A 10,052-nucleotide genomic window follows, 5' to 3' on the forward strand; every position below is an offset into this window, starting at 1 on the left:
CTCCAGTGCTGTCCCGTGCAGGGCCATGGGTCAGCTCGGGACGCCGCATCTCGCCGTGGGGGCAGCCACACAGTCCTTTCTGTACACTGGGCCCCCCAGCTGGGCCGTCGTCCTCTGAGTTTGGTGGGCCCAGTTGTGCTCCACACTTTTCCTCCTCCTTCCTTTTCCTCCTCCTTCCTTTGTCTCAGCTTCCCTCTGGGTGTGGTGTGGTAGGTCAGCTCCCTTCCCACACTGGACGATCTACTTCCATCCTCTGTGGTGCTCCCTTCCATGGTGGGGGTCGGGCCAAATCTGGCTAGGGCCGGCGCCTGGTCCAGTCTCTCCATGGATTCCTCCACGTTTTACATTGCTCCTCTGATTTGGTGTGTCCTGATGGGGTCTGTATGCCCGTACCAGTTCTGTGGAGACACAACCAACACTCCCCGCCGCCCCGGGGTGGGCCAGTGCCCTGTTCCCCTGTGCCACCAACCCAGCCTCTCCCCACCCTGTTTCTCCCTCCATCTGTGCCCCCTCCCCCTCTTCACATCCGACTCTCATGTACCTCCCCAGGCGTGGCCTGCCCCCCTCCAACCATCCACACCTTCACCCATCCACCGTGCGATAGGTGCCCACCCCTCCACTCCCGTTATGCTGATTGTACTTACCTCAGGGGACTCATCTAAAAGAAAAATGTTAACTCTGGGATTTCATATTTTAGATTAAGTAAATAAGTAAAATATTACTATGTTGAGTAGGAGATGGTTTCCATTAAATTTGATAAATAAAAGTTTCCTCGTGACTGTAAAATTTATCTCAAAAATGTAAACACAAACATTCGAAAGTTCTATGTCTTAAAAAGTGAATCGTACCACTGTCTCAGTTATAAAGATTGTATGTTGAAAGCAATAATAATATACATTATTTATAGTCATTATATTAAAAGATGTTATTACTATGAGTCTTCCTAATTAATGATTTAAAGATATTTCAGTGAAGCCTAACCCAATGCCAAGAGAATATAATGTTTACCGTGGCTTACCGGTCATTTACTTTTCCGAGAAGTCACAGGAAAATAACATTCTTTCCCTTTAGATCTTCCATTCTAAAGAAATGAATGTCCTGGGTAATGAAGTTTGCTCATTAGTGCAAAAATTGTTGAGCAATAGTTTCTGCATGCTTGCAAATTGTTTTGGAGTAGGAATCAGAAGTTTCTAGGTAAAGAATGGCCTGTTCATCATCTGGCAGTAAGCAAAACAACCCCTCCATAGTTGACGTGGGCTTTATCATGCTTCCTGGGCAACCTTGAATAACGTGCAGCCTCTTGGCAAGAAGGTATTTGTCCTTGTCTCTTACTAAGTATTATGAGGCCTGTTTTTGTTATATTGTCTGCTATTTTTTGTGAAGAACAGTTCTAAAGTGGTGTGCAAATATAATGAGAGTGATTCATTCCTCCTCTTGCCAGTTCCAGTCCTATCAATGGAAACAGCACTAAAGGGGACATCAGCTGACACAAGCTTCCAGGAAGTTTTTATTTGCATAGCCCTTGATCCCTCAAGGCTTCTTAGTCGCTCATTGACTCAACAGACTTAGTACAACAAAATTGGATCAAGCAGATGAGTGAATAAGTGTCTGGATAGCAGCCCTGGAACCCAGCTGACCTGCTCATGGGCAAAGCTGCGTTTCCCTGCCCTCTCTACACACACACACACGGCCTGTGAGGGCAAACCCGATTAGATGCCCTCCTCGACTATTTTACAGGATTGGCCTTTTCAGCTTTAAGAAGCAGCATGACCTGTTCCATTCAGCTGCTGTTCTCAGTTCATGCTTTAACTCTGTCTCTGCAGTTCCCATAGAGCGAGACTCTGGGCTTCTCCTGCACATGCTCCCTGAGCGAGTCATTCACAAAGACAATCTGCTCTCTAAGGAAAAGCAGCAGAATCAGACCAGTCGGGAGAGAAGACTAAGGCACATTAAAAATGACAACCACACAGGAATCCCAGGGAGCCCGCAGTGCACTGGTATGTTTTTCCCGGAAATTCCAGCTCATGCCAGGCATTTATTTCCCTCTGTAAAGGAGTAGGGGCAGCTTTGCCTCTCTTCAGCAGCAGAGGCACAACACAGAACAGCCAAACAGACAACAAACCAGCCGTCCAGGGAAAACACATGGTACCCTTATAACAATCACTGTTCCTTTGAATATTCTTTCAAAGCATTTTTATTTCATTTGATATGAGAAATAAGATGATGCCATAGGATAGTTTAAAACAAGGGTGATTTGGTAGAAAGCAATCACATTTTAAGAATGACAGTCTGTTGATTTTCAGCAATCAGTTCAGTTAAACAAGTATGCATATAAGCCACTACACACTGGTAGATGAGTGCTAATCTTTGTTCTGGGGAACAAACAGGTATGTTTCTGGGGCAGGAGGGGAGAAAAGATGACGCAAGCACTGGGGTGCAGCGGTTAAGCTCATGGCTGCCAACTGAAAGGTTTTCAGCTAAAACCCACCATATTGCCACACACTGAAAAGAAACATTCTTTGATGGTTAGCAGGAGTGGGAGGAGAAGGGAGGAGAAATTACTAACTAGGGGGTAGACATATTAACTTGGATGAGGGGTCAAGGCCAAATACAATGAGAGGAAGGTCAGTACAAAATGATGAGGGCGAAGGGAAACACTGGGAAGAGTACCAATGTTAAAGGAACAGGGAGGTAAGTAGTGTTATATATATAATCTTGCAAGAACAATTTATGAGTGCATGCATAGACATGCAAGCTGAACAGGTGTAGGAAGGAGAAGAGGACAATACCAACAAATATACAGACAGGTTAGTTACCTGTGCTGTAAATATAGCCATAAATAGAGTAGAGCATACCGGGAGCAAAATTCTGAAAACTTTTCAGATATAACCTAACACCTGGAGGAAGTGAGTCGCTGGGTCTTGGAGGCTCAGGACCGTAGTCTAGGAGCACATCAAGTTGGCATCACATAGCTCACAAGGGCCATGTTCTACACCCTACTCTGATGAGTAGCGACTGGGGTCTTACAAGCTCATGAGTATCCATTAAGGTGCAATTGTTGGTCTTCCTGTGTGAAGCAAAGGAGTCAAGATAATTGAAGGCATATAAAAATTGTTAGTCCGCTGAACTAATGGACAAGGCAGCATTTGCTCAAGGACAAAGTTCAGAAGGGTTAGGAGAGGAGGGCCAGAAATAGGACAGAAGTGGGATACCTGATGTTACATTGTGGGGATTGCAATCAGTGACATGCATGAATTATTGAATGGAAAACTGATTTGCTCTGTAACCCTTCATCTAATTCGTAATAAAAAGTAAAAAAGAACTTAAACTGGAAACTACAACAACTAACTTAGTGAACATACTCATATTTATCAGCAGATTATAAGCAGCTAAAAACCCCAAATCCGTTTACAGAGCGCCCATATGGATTAAACCTCCATTGAATTCCCTTGTGCCATTGACCAAGATGTGCATAGTTTTGTACTCAGACAGAGTGAACAGGAAAGTGGATTCCTAATGTAGCACTTATATTTTATGTCAACTTGAAGTTGTGTAGGCTGGAGTCCAACCTATCAGGTCACAACCTGATGATAGATACATCCTTGGGAGTGTGGCCTTTTCTATAAAAGACAGTCTCCTCTCTCTGTCCGGTTCACCTTCCCTGCTTGCTGAGACTTTGCGTCTGCCTTCAGGGATGGCCCTACGTGGGCCGTGACCCTGGGAGCCAACCTGGGAGCTTGCAATCCTGCACTAACCTGTTGGCCCCTACCATGGTTCCACCTACCTTGCGTCCACGCCACTCTGTACCCACCGGCCTGTGATCTTCCTGCTTCCTGCCTCACCTTTCTGTGCCGTCGGCCTTTGGTCACATGCGTGTAAAGAGGGCTTCAACTAGCACTGGACCTGAGCTGGGGGGCCTTCTTGATAAAAAATCACTTCTTGATAGGAAGTTCTTTCTCATATCTGAGTGCCACTGGTTTTGTTTCTCTAGACAGCCCTGCCTAACACAACTGTAGATATAGTTAGGTCAAAATTCAGCATCATACTGTGTGATTTCCCTTTGGATCCATTTTTAACTGGCTCTAGTTTTTGTTACTTTCCGCTATCTTTTGGATTGAGGTTATTCTGCTCTTCATCTTTTTTTGGTATGATTTTCTTTATATGACATTTACCAGGATATATAAATCTATAACGATAGCAACTAGATTAATGTTTGCATGGGGTTAAGATGGGAGGTTGTGTGGAAGAATGGGGAGCTAATAATGGATACAAGAATGAGAAAAATGTTTTAAATTTATTGTGGTGATGAATGCACAACTGTTTCATATATTTAAGCCATTGAATTGTATGGTATATGAATTGCATATTAATAAAACTGTTAAAATTGTATCTTTAGTTATCAGAAATGTTTCTAAGAAGTGTCTGTGATCACTTCATGAGGACAAGTATTGAGTAGGGCCACATCATAAGAACTGATGGTTCTTAGATTAGGGTTTATGATGCTGTGCAAGCTCAAGAATCCATTGCAAAGACAAATTATTTAAGAAAGAAAATAAACATTGCATTCCAGGAAGCAGTAAGTAAACCGATAAGTGACTTCTCAAAAGCAACGATGGAAGCCAGAAGAACAAGCCTCCCGTAAATGTTGTCTCAGATTATTCGCTGTACAAGGCCTCCTGGCAAGGCTGGCAGTAGACCCAAAGCCTAGTCCTCACTCTAGAAACAGCTTGGGGCTGTTTTAGCTCAGAGAAAGGGATGCCTTTTTCAAATTCCCACAGAGGTGTCTTCCATTTGCCAAACCACATGCCAGTGGGGTAGCATCTGCCTAGAGAAGATACCCTGTTTTAATTTGCATAACATTACCAAAGAAATGTCCAGCAGTTCTGTGGCAGAGGGTGTGGAATAACTTGAATGTGTCCTTACATGTTTTGAAGTTGCGCGCTCTTTCAAGTCTTCCCATCAGCGGAGCCAAGCAGAAAGAAAATTGATCTTGGATGTATATACCAGAAGAACAATAAATGTATTTTGAGGCGACAAAAACTTACAGCAAATATAAATGAACTAACTATTATAACTAAAAGATAAAAAAATCATCACACTGGCCGAATAATAATTCAACCTTATGCTAGTCACCGAAGCATACCAAAAACACAAGAGGGCTTCAAAGTATTGGGGGGAAATTCCACTGTCTTCATTTCATTTTCCGTGAACCTTTCGAAGCCCCCTCATATCGCAGTGTTCGGCAAGACTTCTAAACTCTGCAGGAGGGTTTCAGTGGCTTCTTCCTCCACCGTGGGGAGGGGAGCCCTTTGTTGTCTGTCCTCAGTCTGTTCTCAGCTGAAACCTGTTCACTTGGGTGACCCTGCTGGCATTTGCAATACCAGTGACATAGCTCCCAACATCATAGGAAGGCCCTCAATGAGAGACTGACACAATGGCTGCATCAATAGGCTCAGGCATGGGAACAATTGTGCGGATGGCACAGGACCGTGCGGTTTCTCCTTCTGTTGTGCGTAGGGGCGCTATGGGCCAGAGCACACTCAGGGCACCTGACAGCAACAACGCATAGCAGTGAGTCTCGACTGGAGGTGAATTTCCCTCAGGAGACATTTAACAATATATGAAAATACTCATTTAACGATATCTGAAGCTGTTCTTGGTTGTCAAAACTGGGAGTAAGGAGGGCATTTAGTTGGTAGAGGCCTCCCAGTCTATGAGTTTTCTTTAGACCATTTGGGAGAAATAATTGATGCCCCAGGTGTCTAGTTTTTAGGATGTACCAGTCATCTGGTTTGTCTTCTGCTGTTTCGTGTGTTTTCAGTTATGTTTCATAGTGTATTTAAGCCAACTACATGCATTTTTCTGCATCTTAGTTTTGAGACTTCTCTTTGTTGATGCATAATGTTGACCATTAATTATCCTTGCTGCACAGTATGCCATTGACTTTATACTCCACAGTTTATTTTTGCATGCTGCTTCTGATGGAAATTCGAGTTATCTATTGTTTTTTGGTTGTTGTTGTTGTTGTTTTACTATGCCAAATAATACTGCCATTATTAGCATATGCAAGGACATTTCTAGGATAACACATACAACTCACTCCCATTACCATTAAATCAACTCCAGCTCATAGCAACCCTTTATGAGGTTTTTAAAATTGTAACTCTTTCCAGAAGTTGACAGCCTCATCTTTCTCCCAGAGATGACTGGTGGGTTGGAACCACTGCCCTCGTGGTGAGCAGCCTAATGCCTAGCCTCTGGTGCCACCAGATCTTCAAAAGCTTGTGGGAAAACACCATTATAGCCTCATTCTATTTTTCCATGAACTTTTTGAAGACGCCTACAGAGGAAGAGAATGGCTGAGTCATCGGGTGTGGGTGTATTTCATGTTGTTGTGAATGTGACACTGCTTAGACACATGTTAGAATTGCTCCGTATTCTCCCCAGTGTCAGACTCTCACACGTTTCCCGATCAGATGGCTGTAAGGTTACATCTCGTTGTGGCTTTCCTGAATGTGAATAAGGTGACCATTTGTATAGCTTCCTGTTCATGTAGTATTCACAGAGGAGAAAACTCGGTGTGAGCCTGTTGTCAGTTCTCTCCTGAGTCTTTTCATTGATTCACAATTCTTCATCTATTCCAGATTAAAAAGTTGATTAAGGTTATGTGGGTTGAAAATCTTTTTTATCCATTTAAGCCTTGAATTTACACTTTCTTCCTGGTTCCTTTAAAGGAGCTGAAGTTTTACATTTTAATTCCAACTAAATTCACAGCCATCGAGTCTATGCTATAAGTTTTATGATATAAAAAATATTTTCCTACTTTAAAATCATTCCATTTCCCCTACCTTTTCTTCTAAAAGTCATATTTTCATCTAAATATTTAACCTACATAGGATTAACTTTGGGGTTTGATGTCAGGCAAAAGCAATTTTATCAACATAGTGTTTGGGGAATAAATGACATCTTTGTCATGTGGAGTTTTTAAACCTTGAGCAAAGTTTATCTCCCCGTTTTTTTAGCTCTTCTTAGATGACTTACACTAAATTTTTATCATTGTATCTTTCTATCTTTTGTTAGTTCAATTTCTGGATACTTTAGTCCCTGGAGAAGGACCTCATGCTTGGCAAAGGGCAGCGCAGTGGAAAAGAGGAAGACCCTCAGGGGGATGGACAGACACAGCGCTGCAGCAATGGGCTGAGGCATGGGGACAGTTGGGAGGGTGGCGCAGGACTGGGCGGGGTTTCATCTGTCAACAGCACCTAACAGTAACACAGTGTATAATGGTTGCCTTTTTGTATTGATTTTGTAGCCAGATATGTATAAGCATTTTACTAATTCTAATCATTGAACTGTAGATTCAGTTTTCTATATACACAATCATGTGGTCTATAAATAATGACAATGTTGGTTTTTCCTTCCCTGTGCTTTTGTTTTATACAATTCTTTTTCTTGCCCTACTGTGGTGGCTAACACCACAGGACCAGCTTCATTAGCAGAGGTGATGACAGGCGCGCTCATTTTCACCGTCAAGCAGGACACTTAACATATATTTGTACAGTGAAAGAAGAACAAAGGCAACAATGGGTTTGGTATATTGGTGGTAGAGTATAAAGGCTAAGTGATTATTGATCAACAATTCCTCGCAACTCAACCTTCAAAATATATCCAGAATCCAATCATTTCTCACTACCTTTATGAAACACACCCAGTCCATTATCCCTAAAGGCCTCCTAACAGGTCTTGATGTGTCTGTCCTTACCACACTACAGTTTATTCTCCACTCAGCAATGAGATGACCCTTTGAAAATGTAGGTTAGATCATATTACCCCATCACTCACAGCCCTCTAATGGCTTCCCGTCACATTTAGAGTGGAGACCAGACACCCTGCAATAGCCTACAAGGCCATGCATCCATCAGGGCTTCTCAATCTCAACACTACTGACATCTTACTGTCTTTGTGGCGGGGGCTCTCCTGTGGGGGCTCTCCTGGGCATTGCAGGATATTGAGCAGCATCCTAAGCTTCAGCCCATTGGATGCCAGTAGCACCGTCTACTCCCAACCCCATCTCTGACCTCCACTGGTGTGACAACCAAAAGTGTCTCCAGACATTGAAAAGCGTCCCCTGGAAGATTAAATTTCCCAAAGTTGAGAGCCTATTGATATAATCTATATTCTTCCCCATTCAACCTCACTGGCCTCAATTCAGCCACCCTGGGTCATTTTTTTTTTTTTTAATTCATGAAGCATGCTGTGTCCTTGGGGCCTTTCCATTTGTCCCTCCATTTTCCTGGGATGCGCTTCCCCCAAGACAGTTCCATGGCTTACTCCCTCATTTCTTTCAGGCCCTTGCTCAAATGCCCCTGATGCTCAAATAGCCTCATCTGCTATATTACAAACGACCTTCCCCAAGTCTCACCTCCAAGTCCCCATGTCCCTTTTACTCTGTCTTACTTTTCTCCAAAAGTAAGCATTCTCCAAATAGCATTCATACCCCATCTACTATTTATTTTTCATTTTCTTTCTCTCTCATGGATAATGTTAACTCCCCAAGGAAGGAGCTGCTTGTCTTGTTAGTTTGTTGCTGCATGCCTAGTGCCCAGAGCGGTAACTGGCATGTGACTGATGCTCAGTATTGGTTGAATGAATGAACAGAGGTGTTGGATTAAAACAACAACAACATCACCTAAACCAGTTGCCATCGAGTTGGTTCTGACTCATGGTGACCCCGTGAGGCAGAGTAGACCTGTGCGCCATAGAGTTTTCAATGGCTTCTTTTTAAAATGCAGGTCATAAAGCCTTTCCTCTCAAGTACCGCTGGGTAGACTCAAACCTCCAACCTTTTGGTTAGCCTCTGAGCACATACCCAGGGTGGTGTCAGTTGGAAGGCAGTGAATAGATGTCACACTTGCATGAATTCTTTCCTAAAGGTTAACGGTTAAGGTCTTTAAGAGAGTGAACTGTAAAATCAGCATGACAGAAATGCTCAGCTGCTAAAAGAGCTGGGTATGATGAACTAGAGAAGTGCCTCTTGGACAGCGGTTCTCAACCTGGGGGTCGCGACCCCTTTGGGGGTTGAACAACCCTTTCACAGGGGTCGCCCAACTCATAACAGTAGAAAAATGACAGTGATGAAGTAGCAATGAAAATAAAGTTAGGGTTTGGGGGTCACCACCCCATGAGGAACTGTATGAAAGGGTCACGGCATGAGGAAGGCTTAGAACCACTGCTCTAGGACAAGGGGAACCTGAGGGCCTGGGCCAAGGTGATAGCAATCTGGACACCAAAGAATGCAGAGAAGAGGGACTGTGCAGAGAGCTGCGCAGAGAGCCATGAGCTGGCTTAAAGTTTCACTCCAACCGGGTCACATACACTCGGACGCATTTCCTAATTCCACGTGCTGATGACCAGAACAGACTTCCCTGACCCTCGCTGCTAGGATAATCTCCCGCGTGTGTCCCCGATCTCCTGTGGCTTTGGTCTAGCTCACATCTAGCTGTTGGAGCCATTTTAAAATACATAGATGTGGCTATATCCATCACTTCCTTTTATAAACAAGTCTATAATGGTTCTGCGCTGTACTTTAATTCTCGGCCTATGTGTAGGCCTCCACATGCTACAATTCCCTTAGCACCCTTCCCTCATTCTGTCAACTCCCACTGCCTGCTGATATTGACTAGTTTAGGTTAAGAAAACTATATTCACTAGCTGCCACCCAAACAAAGTGGACACAATTTTTACATTACAACAGGTTTATAGTTTGTCTGAAGTCCTTTAATTCCCAGACCATTTCCTGATGCTTGTATTTATTAATCCTATTTTAAGCATAGAGAAGAATGATATAATGATGCATGGATAGCTCCTTTTCTTTTTAATCCTTTTTTTAGGGGCTCATACAACTTATCAAAATCGATACATACATCAATTGTGTAAAGCACATTTGTACATTCATTGCCCTCATCATTCTCAAAACATTAGCTCTCCACCCAAGCCCCTGGCATCAGCTCCTCATTTTCCCCCTCCTTCCCTGCTCCTCATGAACCCTTGAT

The sequence above is a fragment of the Echinops telfairi genome, unplaced genomic scaffold (genome assembly GCF_000313985.2).
Source record: "Echinops telfairi isolate 266 unplaced genomic scaffold, ASM31398v2 ScPeMD7_7457;HRSCAF=8495, whole genome shotgun sequence".
Taxonomy (NCBI): domain Eukaryota; kingdom Metazoa; phylum Chordata; class Mammalia; order Afrosoricida; family Tenrecidae; genus Echinops; species Echinops telfairi.